This window comes from Perca fluviatilis, chromosome 22, assembly GCF_010015445.1.
Source record: "Perca fluviatilis chromosome 22, GENO_Pfluv_1.0, whole genome shotgun sequence".
In the NCBI taxonomy this organism is placed as follows: domain Eukaryota; kingdom Metazoa; phylum Chordata; class Actinopteri; order Perciformes; family Percidae; genus Perca; species Perca fluviatilis.
The window spans coordinates 26,753,968-26,769,622 of NC_053133.1; the positions used below are offsets into that span (position 1 = coordinate 26,753,968).

The following is a 15,655-nucleotide window of genomic DNA, read 5'->3' on the forward strand; positions in this document are numbered from 1 at the left end:
GCAAAACGAGCACTTTTGTGAAGGTAAATACAAGCTGCACAATTGCCCTGTTAACTTATATTGTAGCTTGTTTCAGGACAGACGACTCCAAACGGCTTTTCGTCATTGATGACTTAAATCTCAAAACGTCTCAGGGAGACAATAAATGTTATTTTGTCTTTTGACAGATGTAAACACCGTTAACAAATATAGTGGCTGAGATTCATGAAGATTTATTCATTTTTTAACAGCAGATTGTTTTGGGTCGAAGGCTCGGCTTTGTGTAAAGTGCAATAAAAACAAAGTTGAGTTTATCGAACTGGTTCGATTTGCCTCCGTGTCCCAGCAGGCTGCAGGCTTTGGTCCCGAGCGTTGGGCAGAGACCAAAATAATGAGATCACACAGACAAGAAGCCAGGATGTGTTCCCGTAGCAACAGTCTGGGAGGCTGACCGGGCGCCCGGCTACGCCCTGTGGGGGAGGTTTCCGGGCTCGAATACCTGGACGCGACCCTGAACACACCGGGATTATAAATCCCATCTGGCCTGGGAACGACTCGGGACCCCAAGGAGGAGCTGAAGGACATGAACGGAGAGAGAGACAGAGAGGGAGGGAGACAGAGAGAGAGAGAGACAGACAGAGAGGGAGAGACAGAGAGAGAAAAAGAGAGAGAGGGACCGAGAGAGAGAGGGAGAGACAGACAGAGACAGAGAGACAGAGAGGGAGACAGAGAGAGAGAGCAAAAGCGAAAGCGAGAGAGAGACAGGGAGAGAGACAAAAAGATAGACAGACAGACAGAGAGGGAGAGAGAGACAGACAGAGAGACAGCGCGAAAGCGAGAGAGACAGAGAGAGAGAGAAACAGAGAGAGAGAGACAGAGAGAGAGAGACAGCGCGAAAGCGAGAGAGACAGAGAGAGAGACAGCGCGAAAGCGAGAGAGACAGAGAGAGAGAGAAACAGAGAGAGAGAGACAGACAGAGAGACAGCGCGAAAGCGAGAGAGACAGAGAGAGAGACAGCGCGAAAGCGAGAGAGACAGAGAGAGAGAGACAAAGAGAGAGAGAGAGAGAGACAGAGAGAGACAGAGAGAGAGAGAGAGAGAGACAGAGAGATACAGAGAGAGAGAGACAGAGAGAGAGAGACAGAGACAGAGAGAGAGAGAGAGACAATGAGAGACAGAGAGAGAGAGAGAGACAATGAGAGACAGAGAGATCAATTTATATAAGATATAAGATTTTGAGTTTGACTCCAGCTCCAGTTTGTGCCCTCCTATTTGAGAAACCTTTCCAGGTGTTCGAATGCCAAATTCCCAAATCCCTAAAGACTGCTCCGTCTTGGCTCCGTCTAAATTCATACCTTCATCCTAGTGTGCAGCGAAGATTTTCAAACCTGTTTTACAAAAAATGGAGGAATGAGTTAAAATTCCTCTTCACTGTATACAGAGGGGGATATCTTTCAAAAGGACAGAAACGTCTTTGAGGGTGTCTTCAAAAACATGTCTGGTACCTTTTGTGTATTCTGTTTATTTTTCAGAAAAATATTGGCTTAAATGATCCTTTAACTGGAACACACTCATGAATGCAAAAATGTAGTAATGATGATTAAATGACAGCTGCAAACTGGGAGTACGATTTGGATTCTTTTAAAGCACATTAGAGGGGATCCATGGGACGATGACTAAACCAAGAGGGACAGCTTGGACGGCGTCCTGGTAATGTTCTGGTCCAGTGTGTCTCCAGGAAACCGGCACACTTCTCCTCACAGCTACAGCGGGATGTGCCGTAACCTGAAGTTTAAAGTTGTGCGTTGGCCTGTGTGTGGACTGTTTGTAGGTGTGTCGGCAGGGTGTGTGTAACCCTAACCCTATCCCGTTCTTATTCACCTAAACCCAACTGTCCCGTTCTTATTCACCTAAACCCAACTGTCCCGTTCTTATTCACCTAAACCCAACTGTCCCGTTCTTATTCACCTAAACCCAACTGTCCCGTTCTTCTTTATCTAAACCCAACTGTCCCGTTCTTATTCACCTAAACCCAACTGTCCCGTTCTTCTTTATCTAAACCCAACTGTCCCGTTCTTATTCACCTAAACCCAACTGTCCCGTTCTTATTCACCTAAACCCAACTGTCCCGTTCTTCTTTATCTAAACCCAACTGTCCCGTTCTTCTTTATCTAAAACCAACTGTCCCGTTCTTCTTTACCTAAACCCAACTGTCCCGTTCTTCTTCACCTAAACCCAACTGTCCCGTTCTTCTTTACCTAAACCCAACTGTCCCGTTCTTTATCTAAACCCAACTGTTCCGTTCTTCTTCACCTAAACCCAACTGTCCCGTTCTTCTTCACCTAAACCCAACTGTCCCGTTCTTCTTTATCTAAACCCAACTGTCCCGTTCTTCTTTATCTAAAACCAACTGTCCCGTTCTTCTTTATCTAAACCCAACTGTCCCGTTCTTCTTTATCTAAACCCAACTGTCCCGTTCTTCTTCACCTAAACCCAACTGTCCCGTTCTTCTTTATCTAAACCCAACTGTCCCGTTCTTCTTTATCTAAACCAACTGTCCCGTTCTTCTTTATCTAAACCCAACTGTCCCGTTCTTCTTTATCTAAACCCAACTGTCCCGTTCTTCTTTATCTAAAACCAACTGTCCCGTTCTTCTTTATCTAAACCCAACTGTCCCGTTCTTCTTTATCTAAACCCAACTGTCCCGTTCTTCTTTATCTAAACCAACTGTCCCGTTCTTCTTTACCTAAACCCAACTGTCCCGTTCTTATTCACCTAAACCCAACTGTCCCGTTCTTCTTTATCTAAACCAACTGTCCCGTTCTTCTTTACCTAAACCCAACTGTCCCGTTCTTCTTCACCTAAACCCAACTGTCCCGTTCTTCTTTACCTAAACCCAACTGTCCCTTCTTCTTTACCTAAACCCAACTCCCGTTCTTCTTTACCTAAACCCAACTGTCCCTTTCTTTACCTAAACAACTTCGTTCTTTACTAAACAATGTCGTTCTTCTTATAAACACGTTCTTCTTTCTAACACTGTCCGTTCTTCTTTAACGTCCGTTTTCAAATGTCCGTTCTTCTTCCTAAACCCAACTGCCGTTCACCTTCTTCTTTACCACCCAAGACCCATCCCACACCCACTTCCAACCCATTAACCACTCTTACTAAACCAACTGTGCTTCTTCTTTATCTAAACCCAACGTCCCGCTTCTTATCAAACCCAACTGTCCCGTTTTGTCCCCAGGGAAAATGTACCTTTATAATTAATTTATGTATTAAATATGGCAGTATGAATATAATGTGTGTGGACCCCAGGACAAATTACTACGGTAACAACTAATGGGGAACCAAAAGAAATAAATTAAATAAATAAATCAGCCTTTTCTATTCCTTTCAGCACCCAATAGGCTGCTCTTCCCTAAACACCTCGTCATCACCTTTCCACAAAACCACTTCCTCCCGTGACCTATGGCACGCTGCATGCCAACGAGCCCCTTAATCCGCCCCTAACGACGGCGCAATTAGCGTCTTAACGAGGTAGCCTCGGGCTGATAATTGTTGCATGTTGCGCAGTCAGCAGAAACAGCTGACAGGGGAGGGGGGTGTAATAGACAGCACGCAAGTTTCTTAATAGGTCACATCTTTTGCCTTTAGTTCATCTAAATGTTTGTTTCATACATGTGTTTCAGTAGTTCTGGTATTTGTATCTTTGCTCTCTCATTTTATTTGTTTTTATTTATTATTGCTTGTATATTTCATGTATTTTCTGTATGTGTGTGTGTGTATGTCCTTGCTGCTTGTAACATTAATTTCCCAATTTGGGATTAATAAAGTCCATCCATCCATCCATCTATGTATCTACCTACCTACCTACCTACCTACCTACCTACCCATCCATCCATCCATCCATCTACCTACCTACCTACCTATCTATCCATCTATCTACGTATCTATCTATCTATCTATCTACGTATCTATCCATCTATCTATCCATCCATCCATCTATGTATCTACCTACCTACCTACCTACCTACCCATCCATCCATCCATCCATCCATCCATCCATCTACCTACCTACCTACCTACCTATCTATCCATCTATCTACGTATCTATCTATCTATCTATCTATTATCTATCTATCTACGTATCTATCCATCTATCTATCCATCCATCCATCTACCTACCTACCTATCTATCCATCTATCTACGTATCTATCTATCTATCTATCTATCTATCTATCTATCTATCTACGTATCTATCCATCTATCTATCCATCCATCTATCCACCTACCTACCTACCTACCTCCTATCTATCTATCTATCTATCTACCTACCTACCTACCTACCTATCTATCTATCTACGTATCTATCCATCTATCTATCTATCTACCCATCCACCCATCTACATATCTACCTACCTACCTACCTATCTATCTACGTATCCATCTATCTATCCATCTACCTACCCATCCACCCATCCATCCATCTACGTATCTACCTACCTACCTACCTATCTGTCCATCTATCTATCTATTTATCTATCCATCTATCTATCCATCCATCTATGTGCTGTATAAACAAATGGTTGAAATCATTTGTTCTGAATTGAACTCTCAGACTAATTGGAGGCGTTACAGGAGATATGCTGGCTCACTACAGAACTGACTGAAATCCATTCAATCAGTGAGTTTCCACTCAGCAGGTTTTGCCTCGTCTGAATTGAAAGCGCTGGAGTTTTTCTATCGCTCGGTTTGGATGTTTCATTTCAGATCTGAAGGGAAACAGATTATCATTTGGACTGTGAGAGGAAATAAAAAAAGTGGTGGAAACTACAGACGACAACAGCATGATACGACTAACGAATCAAAACTCAAGTTAAAGTTATGAGTCCAAATGTGCGAGAACGGGAGGACAGTACGTGACAATATTGGAGGAAGTTTTCAGATCCTTTACTGAAGTAAAAGGTATGCATACCTCCCTGCAACGTGATATCACGACTCAGCTTAAACATTTACATTAAAGTGCCGATAGTATGAAAACAAAAATCACTTTTTCTGGGATTTGGGGTGTTATTTTGTGTCTCTGGTGCTTCCACACACATACAGACTTTGAAAATAATCCTCCATGCTGTTTTGAGTGAGATACGGTTTCTGAATGTGTCCTGCCTTCAGTCTCCGGGTGAGCTGGTCACAATCTGCACGGCTTTCTACGTCACTACCTGAAACGAAGGGGCCTAGGGGGCTAACCGTTAGCATGCTAGCTCGTTCTCAATGGCAAAACACTGCTACAACACACACTGGTTCACCATAATCTACAAAAGAACTACTTACATGTCCCTGTTCTGCAGGTATTCAACGCAAAGAAGAAGTCTCCCAGCTATTCCTGCCTTGTACTAACTGAAGTTGTAGAAACAAGCAGCTAGACCACATGTGTCAAACTCAAGGCACGGGGGCCAAATCCGTCCCCTTGCAAATTTTTATCTGGCCCGCATTTCAAATTTAGGTTCACAGCTACTTCTGGCCCGACTAATTGTGCACCACACCAAAAAAATAAATCAGGAAACTGTTCTTCATGCTGTAATTATGCGACACTGCCGTGCAGAATTTGACAAATTTTCCGACTTTGAGACTCAGAATTCCTCCGCAGAAGCAGAGAGCTCTTTAATAGTCAGGCTGTGAAACTTTTAAACTGCTTTTAAAAATGTAATGTTTGTTTTTCATGACTTGCTAAATTCTACGATGGCTAAGAAACTTTTTTGCTGACTTTTTTTTTAGGGTTTCAGGTGGACTGTATGGGAGAAAGCTATAGGAGACATGCAATAATACAAAGTTAATTGACTTTATTTTGTTAAATAAAAGCATGTCAATAAACTCAACATGTCTGGCCCCTTAATGAAATTCAGTTTGACACCCCTGAGCTAGATGATATGACCCCCTACCTAGCTACTGAGCATGTGCGCCTCCCAACAAAGATGGAACAGAAGTGAGATTTCTCACTCTGAACTAGCTAAAACAGAGAGCTCAACACACAGGGTGAAAAGAGGAGCTGCAGCAATGTGCAGTACAACAAAAATATAGTGATTTCTGAACACTGAACACGCGGGACACGATTTTCCTGGTCTCCTGGGTATAAGTCCTGTGTTGTGACGCAATCACAAGGTAATGTAAGCCAATGGAGGCCAAACGGCGTTGATATACACGCTAAAAAGCAAGTAAGCGTCTTGATAACATGTCAATAATGGCGTACGAACTGGCGTGCCATAAATACGCCAATTCATGAGATCAGTCTGCTCATTTCACGAGTGAAACGTATGAATACCTCCGTGTGACTTTAGTCTCTCCGTCTTATGTTGTGGTCTCCAAAATGAATTGAAATGAGAAATAAGTGCAAATTAATTTTGATAAAGTTGAAGCATTTTCAGCTTTCGTGTCTTCGCCAGGTGGTAGTATGTATGTAGAACGTTATTTGATTTGACTTTTCATTCATCGCGAGCAACCAATATACCATCAAAGAAGAAAAGAATGCTGTAATCAGAATACAGCATAGAAAATCTGCTTAGAAATATAGGAAATGTTGGCTAGGACACGAAAAATATAATGTAATTCTGCTAAAAAAAAAGCAGTTACAGCATTACATTACATGTCATTTAGCTGGTGGTTTTATCCAAAGCGACTTAAAATTGCTATACATGCTATATATGCTAAATATATATCAGAGGTTGCACGCCTCTGGAGCTGCTAGGGGTTAAGTGTCTTGCTCAGGGACACATTGGTTGATGCAGCGCAGTGGGAATTGAACCCACATCTCTCACACAAAAGGCATGTGTCATATCCACTGCACCATCCCCACCCATGTTTCACTTGTTTTCATTTTAAACTAATTGTAAAATCATAATTGAACAATATTTTATAACCCATCCACTTTAAACCTTAATCAGTGCTGGTTCCATGGGGGTGGGGGGGGGGGGGGGGGGGGGGGGTGTATGTGTGTGTGTGTGTCAGGGGCCTCAGTGCCTTGTTCCGGCGGCGACACATGGGAGGAGCAGCTACCGCACAAGATCCACGTGACATCACTCCATCTAAACATCTCTTTCTCTCTCTGTTCTGTCTCCTCTCTCTCTCTCTCTTCTCTCTCTATCTCTCTCTCTCTCTCTCACCTCTGTCTCTCTGTCCGTCTCTCTCTCTCATCTCTCTCTCTGGTCTGTCTTCTCTCTCTGTGTCTCTCTCTCTCTCTCTCTCTCCCAGTTCTCTCTCTCTCTCTCTTTTCTCTCTCTCTCTCTCTCTCTCTCTCTCTCTCTCCCCGCTCATCTCTCTCTCTTTCTCTTCTCTCTCTCTCTGTTCTCTCTCTCTCTCTCATCTCTCTCTCTCTCTCTGTGTCTCTCTCTCTCTCTCCCCCGCTCATCTCTCTCTCTTTCTCTCTCTCTCTCTCTCTGTCTCTCTCTCTCCCTCTCTCTCCCTCTCTCTGTCTCTCTCTCTCCCTCCCTCTCTCTCTCTCTCTCTCTCTCCCTCCCTCTTCTCTCTCTCCCTCCCTCTCTCTCTCTCTCAGCTGCTAACTCTAAAATATGTGTCAAACCATTCTGAAGTACTGTGGTGCTAAAGGTACGGTGAAACTGATTGCTTCTTCTTTATCAGAGAGACTCTCATTCTTTCTATCCGTGTAAGCAGCAACATCGTTCAGTCTGTTCTTCACGTAAGACCAACGCCACATTTTTTGTTCCTTTTAAAAGGTTTTTGTGGCTTTTTCATTGTTTTTGTCCCTTTTTTCCAACATTTTTTGCAGTTTTTTCAACGTTTTAGTTGCTTTTTAAATTTAATTTTTTCTCGATAATTTGTCGCCTGTTTAAAGGTTTCTTTTGGACAATTTATTTGAGGTTTTTGTCGTCTTTTTTTGAGGTCTTAGGCGGTTTTTTTTTTACATTTCTTTTCATGTTTTTGTCGCTTTTTCAACATTTTTGAAACAGTTTTTTCAGATTTCTTTTCGCCTTTTTGATTTCTTTTTGGACCATGTTTTTTTGTGTGTGTGTGTGTGTGTGTGTGACAGTGTGTTTGTCACTTCCCATTCATCACCATCATCAGGTCAACATTTGAATGTCTCCAAATACCTGCAGAACTAAAGACATTCCCATATAGACAGGTGGTGCATAGACAGGACAAGAAATACAGGGCAGTGTTAATAAATGGGGCTATGTAATATGAACAGTGTATATACAACATGTGCAATGTAGTAGCAGTGACATTATACTAGTAGTAAGAATAATATAGATATATATATATATATATATATATGTATGCATTGTATTAGCAGAATTGTATTAGCAGAATGAGAAAAACTGAATAAATATGGATATTCTGTATGAGCCATATAGACAGATATGTACAATATGTACGATGTCATCTCGAAGTCCTAACATGAATCCACAAGATCTATAGTTGTAAAACTACACTTACCATCATGCCTATGTGCAGTGTGGTAACAATCTAAGAGAAGAACAAGTGTACGTGCACATATATCCAGTGTTTCCTTCAGGATTTCTTTTAAATTTGCAAGACCTATAGACTAATACAGGACCTATAGACTAATACAGGACCTTTAGACTAATACAGGACCTATAGACTAATACAGGACCTATAGACTAATACAGGACCTATAGACTAATACAAGACCTATAGACTAATACAGGACCTATAGACTACAAGACCTATAGACTAATACAGGACCTATAGACTAATACAGGACCTATAGACTAATACAGGACCTATAGACTAATACAAGACCTATAGACTAATACAAGACCGATAGACTGATACAGGACCTATAGACTAATACAGGACCTATAGACTAATACAAGACCTATAGACTAATACAGGACCTATAGACTAATACAAGACCTATAGACTAATACAAGACCTATAGACTGATACAGGACCTATAGACTAATACAGGACCTATAGACTAATACAGGCCCTATAGACTAATACAGGACCTATAGACTAATACAGGACCTATAGACTAATACAGGACCTTTAGACTAATACAGGACCTATAGACTAATACAGGACCTATAGACTAATACAGGACCTTTAGACTAATACAGGACCTATAGACTAATACAGGACCTTTAGACTAATACAGGACCTTTAGACTAATACAGGACCTATAGACTGATACAGGACCTATAGACAAATACAGGACCTATAGACTAATACAGGACCTATAGACTAATACAAGACCTATAGACTAATACAGGACCTATAGACTAATACAGGACCTATAGACTAATACAAGACCTATAGACTAATACAAGACCGATAGACTGATACAGGACCTATAGACTAATACAGGACCTATAGACTAATACAAGACCTATAGACTAATACAGGACCTATAGACTAATACAAGACCTATAGACTAATACAAAGACCTATAGACTGATAAAAAAAATAAAAAAAAAAAAAAAAAAAAAAAAAAAAAAAAATATAGACTAATACAGGCCCTATAGACTAATACAGGACCTATAGACTAATACAGGACCTATAGACTAATACAGGCTTAAATGAACTGCCAACATAAGTTATACGACTTACAGTTCTCACAGACGTAAACACACCAACTCAATCAACCCAAATCAACATAGAGGAAACACTGTATATCTGTATATCCTCTCTTTCTCTCCTCATTTACCTTTACCTTGTACTCTATAATTAGCCCTCTCTATCTCCATTTTCTCTACACTTCGTCTTGCCTTTAACTTGGTTTCTCCATCTGCTTTTGTTTTTTTTAATCTCTTGGTTAATTTTCTACTTTCTTTTCCCTTTATTTTATCTCCTCTTCTTCTTGCCATCCCCCTTTTTCCCTCCCTCCTATCCAGTCAACGCTATCCTTCTACCCTTAGAGATTGGTCCTGTTTTTCTCTGCCCCATCTGTCTTCTCTCTCACCTTTTCTCTCTGTTTCTTCTATCTCTTCCCATCCCATTCTTTATCGTCGTTATCTGCTCCACTCTCCTATGCCCTCGCGCCATCTTCCTATCCTTCTGTTCTTTCTCTCTACCTTCCTGTCTGCTCTGTCCATCCCCTAGTTTCTTCTCTTCCTTTTTTCCCTCTTTCGCCCGTCCTCCTTTTATGCTTCACCTCTTCTGAACCTCCGCTCCTTTCTCTTCTTCCGACTCGCCCTGTAGCGTGTTTCCTTCACCGAGCTACGTGTCAGTTAGCTTCCTGACTTATCTCCCCGTTAGCCTGCTAGCTACTGTGTGTATGTGTTTGCATGCATGGGTTTCACATGGCACGGTCAGCTAGCTGCAGGCTAACTCAGGCTAACTTGTTTACCCAAAAGGCACCGCTGCATTGAGTTGGATACCAACACACACACACACACACACACATACTGACACACAAACTGGCACCCACACACTGACACAAAGTAACACACGAGCGCTAACACAAACACACATGCATGCACACATACACTGACACACACACCCGCACGCAGACACGCACGACACACACACACACACACAGACATACACACACACATACACACACTGACACACACACACACACACAGACATACACATACACACACACACACACACACACACACACACACTCATACACTGACATACACACACACACACACACACACTGGCATACACACACACACACACACTGGCATACACACACACACACACACACTGGCATACACACACACACACACACTGACATACACACACACTGACATACACACACAGACACACACACACACACACACACACACTGACAGACAATTACACACACACTGACATACACACACACACACACACAGGCATATACACACACACGCACACACACTGGCATACACACACACACACACACACACAGACCGACAATTACACACACACTGACATACACACACACACACACACACACACACAAAACGCACACACGCACACACTGGCATACACACACATTGGCATACACACACACACACACACACGATACTGTCCTAGCTGTGTCATTCGGTGTCTGTCAGCGTGCTGCTCTCAGCGTGGCCAGTCAGCTCAGATCCTCGTCCTTTCTGACATGTCACACAACACTGCGGTCATGGAACCGGCAGCGACATGCAAACAGATAAGGAGACACGTATACAGCTTTGTTTTGCTGTTTTTGGAAAGCTAAACTAAAGTTATAGTCCGGCTCTGACGCAGCGCTGTGGAGACAGGGTTGGGACCTAAATGTAAAGGGACTGCATTTACGCTGTATAGCGCTTTTTACTAGTCTCAACGACTGCTAAAAGCGCTTTTAAAGTGCCCATATTATGAAAAAAATCCCTTTTTCTGGTGATTTGGGGTGTTATTTTGTGTCTCAGGTGCTTCCACACGCATACACACTTTGAAAAGAACCATCCATGGTGTTCTGAGTGAAATATGGTTTCTGAATGTGTCCTGCCTTCAGTCTCCTGGTGAGCTGTTCAAAATCTGCACGGCTTTCTACGTCACTAGCCGAGACGAGCTGGCTAAGAGCAACTGTTAGCTCGTAGCGTTAGCATGCTAACGCTAGCATGCTACCTCGTTCTCAATGGCAAAGCACTGCTACAACACACACAAGTTCACCATAATCTACAAAAGAACTACTTCCATGTGCTCCCTGGTTTAGAAGAAGTCTCCCAGCTGATCCTGCCTTGTAACTGACTGAAGTTGGAGAAACAGCCTTTCTTTTACTGTCTATGGAGCTAGCTGACATGAGCTACGACCTGAGCTACTGAGCATGTGCGAGTGCAATCAAAGATAGTACAGAAGAAGAAAAGATGTCTCACTCTGTAGCTAAAACAGAGACCTGAACACAGGGTGAAAAGAGGAGCTGCAGCAATGTGCAGTACAACAAAAATATGGTGTTTTTTGGAAAATTAAACCATGTAATCCTATTCTGGTACAACCTTAAAATACAATTATGAACCTGAAAATGAGCAGAATATGGGCGCTTTAAATAGCACAGAAACGACGCATTTTAATAACGTGTTGGTATGATATCTTACAGAAATTAGGTGACCGACAGCTGGTGACAGGACGCCGCTACAGAGCTCGAGATGACGGTCCTTTCGGCGGCCGTGGCAGTTGAGTTTAGTCACCAAAACGACTAGTTAAGATTAGGAGAACGATAGGGCTGGGCAATAAATCAATATAAATCAATATCGTGACATGAGACTAGATATGGTCTTAGATTTTCGATCATAATACCCTGATAGTGTTGTCTTTTCCTGGTTTTAAAGTCTGCTTTACAGTAAAGTGATGTAATGGTCTCTGAAAGGTGCTGTAGGTATTAGTAATAGTAGTGGTAAGGTGCTGCTTCATGTAGTTCTACTGGAACATAGGGTCAGTTTCAGCAAATACGACAGAAAGTTAGTTTTATAAGGCTTACCAACTGCGTCTTGAACTTTCCAGTTTGTTCTCGCAGTTTTATTAGTTGCCTATTATTGGATGAACTGCTAGAATGAAAATCACTTACTACTCACTATAGGCCTGGGTCAAAATGGGCGGGCCCGGACCTAAAATGGGTGGGCACAGGCCCACCCGGGCCCAATGGTGCCTCCGATTGGTAGATGACCGCTCTACCACTTTAGCCATGGCCGCCCGGTCTACCACCCTGCCATTCTTCATACAATCACAGGTTTCCTATCCTGCAGTGGTGACTTTAACAACGCTCCTATGGCTCATTTAGTAGACAGACTTTATATTAGCTCTCGGCTCTTTGAACACTTTGTCACTGACTATCACCTCAGCGTCTCTCAGCCAAAACAATGACTTTATTTCAGCCTCCAGAGCACTTGTACCTCCGAGGAAAAATGATTTACAGGCTTAAAGACTCAACCTGCTTTTGATTTGGCTTCTGTCTCGCAGACGAAACCAAATCGAACCCAATCTGTTTCCATATTTATTCGGTTTACATTACAATTGCTATCGTGAGGGACAAGCCCAGTCTTGTATATAAGTACTTGAAAGCAGTACTTGAGTAAAAGTACAAGTATCTTACCAGAAAATGACTTTGGTAGAACTTAAAGTCTCCTTTCAGAATATTACTTGAGTTAAAGTCTCTGGTATTTACTGTACTTAAGTATCAAAAGTTAGATTTTATGATTTTAAATGTACTTTATTATAAGAAGTAAAAAGTGAAGCATAATATCCAGGGTTTCCAAACCCTCTAAAACATAAAATTCAAAGTCTGACATCAACAAAAAGAAATTAAATTAAAAAATGTTGTTCACTCCAATGTACGAAAACATTTCTTGTAAGTAACGAGTAACGAGTTAAATTAAAATAAATAAATTAAAATAAATTACAAAGTTAAATACAGATGTGTGAAAAACCTAGCCTGGTCCTACTAGACTCTGGTACACTAGCGTGGTCCTACCAGACTCTGGTCAATTAGCCTGGTCCTACCAGACTCTGGTCAATTAGCCTGGTCCTACCAGACTCTGGTCCATTAGCCTGGTCCTACCAGACTCTGGTCCATTAGCCTGGGCCTATCAGACTCTGGTACACTAGCCTGGTCCTACCAGACTCTGGTCCATTAGCCTGGTCCTACCAGACTCTGGTCCATTAGCCTGGGCCTATCAGACTCTGGTACACTAGCCTGGTCCTACCAGACTCTGGTACACTAGCCTGGGCCTATCAGACTCTGGTACACTAGCCTGGTCCTACCAGACTCTGGTCCATTAGCCTGGTCCTACCAGACTCTGGTACACTAGCCTGGTCCTACCAGACTCTGGTCAATTAGCCTGGTCCTACCAGACTCTGGTCCATTAGCCTGGTCCTACCAGACTCTGGTCCATTAGCCTGGGCCTATCAGACTCTGGTACACTAGCCTGGTCCTACCAGACTCTGGTCCATTAGCCTGGTCCTACCAGACTCTGGTACACTAGCCTGGTCCTACCAGACTCTGGTACACTAGCCTGGTCCTACCAGACTCTGGTCCACTAGCCTGGGCCTATCAGACTCTGGTACACTAGCCTGGTCCTACCAGACTCTGGTCCACTAGCCTGGTCCTACCAGACTCTGGTACACTAGCCTGGTCCTACCAGACTCTGGTACATTTCATTTGTACAGAGAGTCTGGCCTCTCTCCATTAACAAGTGTTAACTCCCTTGAAGGCGGGTACTCTGTTGAAGTTTAAAACTATTGGATCTGCCCAGAGCCACTCTGGATCTGCCAAAACCTATCGCTAACGTTTTGTCATGACGTTGGGTTAGCATCGCTAGCGTTAGCCTTAGCCAACTCTTTCACCGCTAACAGAGCGAGCTGGAAAATCAAACTGTTCCTGTTCCTGAGGAGGGTCCACGACATCATGGTCCCCAACACAACTCAGCAAAGATTGTTCTCGCTCGGGCTTTAACTTCTGGATATTCTGCGGCGTTGCCACAACGGACCGAATGGCTTCGCTCGCATCTTTCTCCGCTCGCCATCACGGAAATACAACTCAAACTAGCGCACGACCTCAACGTCATCGTTCTCAGCCACTCCCTCTGTTCGCTGATTGGACCGGTAAAGATTTGACCGGAGAAAACCCAAAGAATATACCGCAGACCCAGGCGATGTACTGAATGAAAATGAAAATTGAGCGGAAGTACGTAGGAGGGCGGAGCCAGGCTATGAAAAATCTACTTAAGCACAGTAACCCAGTATTTGTACTTTGTTACATTACAACACTGGACAAGCTGCCATGTTATGTTGGATGACTGACAGCGATGTTTCAGCATGACAGAACAAAATCAAACTTGCATGTCTTGCGTGTGAGCTAACCTAAACCTGAGGCTACAGAAAGCCCAGAGATATTTATGTGGTGGATGTAAAACTTGAGCTCGCATTGAGCTTCGGGCTGATTGAGAGGCTTATCCCAGGGCTGATGGATGGAAAGGTTTAGTTTCGAACGGATGAGAGACTGCAAACGGCCCCCGATAGGATCCCACAGGAAGTCAAGCGGAGTAATCCCAATCTCAGGTGTTTGGGACAAAGATTGAGGATGCACAGTTCTCTATTAAAGGACAATTCCGGCGCAAAATGAACCTAGGGGTTAATAACTATTAATAAGTTAATTCAATTAATAAGTTAATTGAATGTGACCAGTTTTATTGCAAACTGCTAATTAGCTTATAGCGCTAGTCGTCGGGGCAGAGGGTAAAGTAAAAATAAATCTCTATTTCTACACCACTAGCAAGGCTCAAAATAGCACCACACTTCCACGGTAGCATAATGAGGGTCCCTACATGTAAACCGAAGCATTGGGAACTTTGTAAGTGTACAGACAGTTTATTAAAAAGATAGTTTAGAAAGACAGTAGCGTTCACGTATACAGGCAGGCACCATCTTGGGAAAACAGTCACGACCAGTCGAACGACGAACGCCATGTAACCAGTAACCAGTAACATAGCTCAAGCACGGTGTTAGTAGTTCGACTCAGAGAGCCATGCCCTATCTCGCAATGTTATCTCGCAATGATTCATTTCAAAATGTAAAGGGTTGTTCTTTTTTAACTCATGCTACACACTTCCACCAAGTTTCATAAAAATCGGGTCAGTAGTTTTTCTGTCATCTTGCTGACGGACAAACTAACCAAACTGAAAAACACACCCTCCTTGGCGTACGTAATTAGGATCTCAAACACCCAGCAAAAGCCTGAAGAGTCATC

At 42.8% G+C, this 15,655-nt stretch overlaps 1 protein-coding gene across 1 annotated transcript in view; it reads right to left on the bottom strand.

The window, feature by feature from the left end:
* The window catches only part of LOC120552733 (sodium channel protein type 4 subunit alpha-like), a 346,898-nt gene that overhangs the window by 194,533 nt on the left and 136,710 nt on the right, over window positions 1–15,655 (bottom strand). The gene's annotated exons all lie outside the window — the stretch shown is intronic.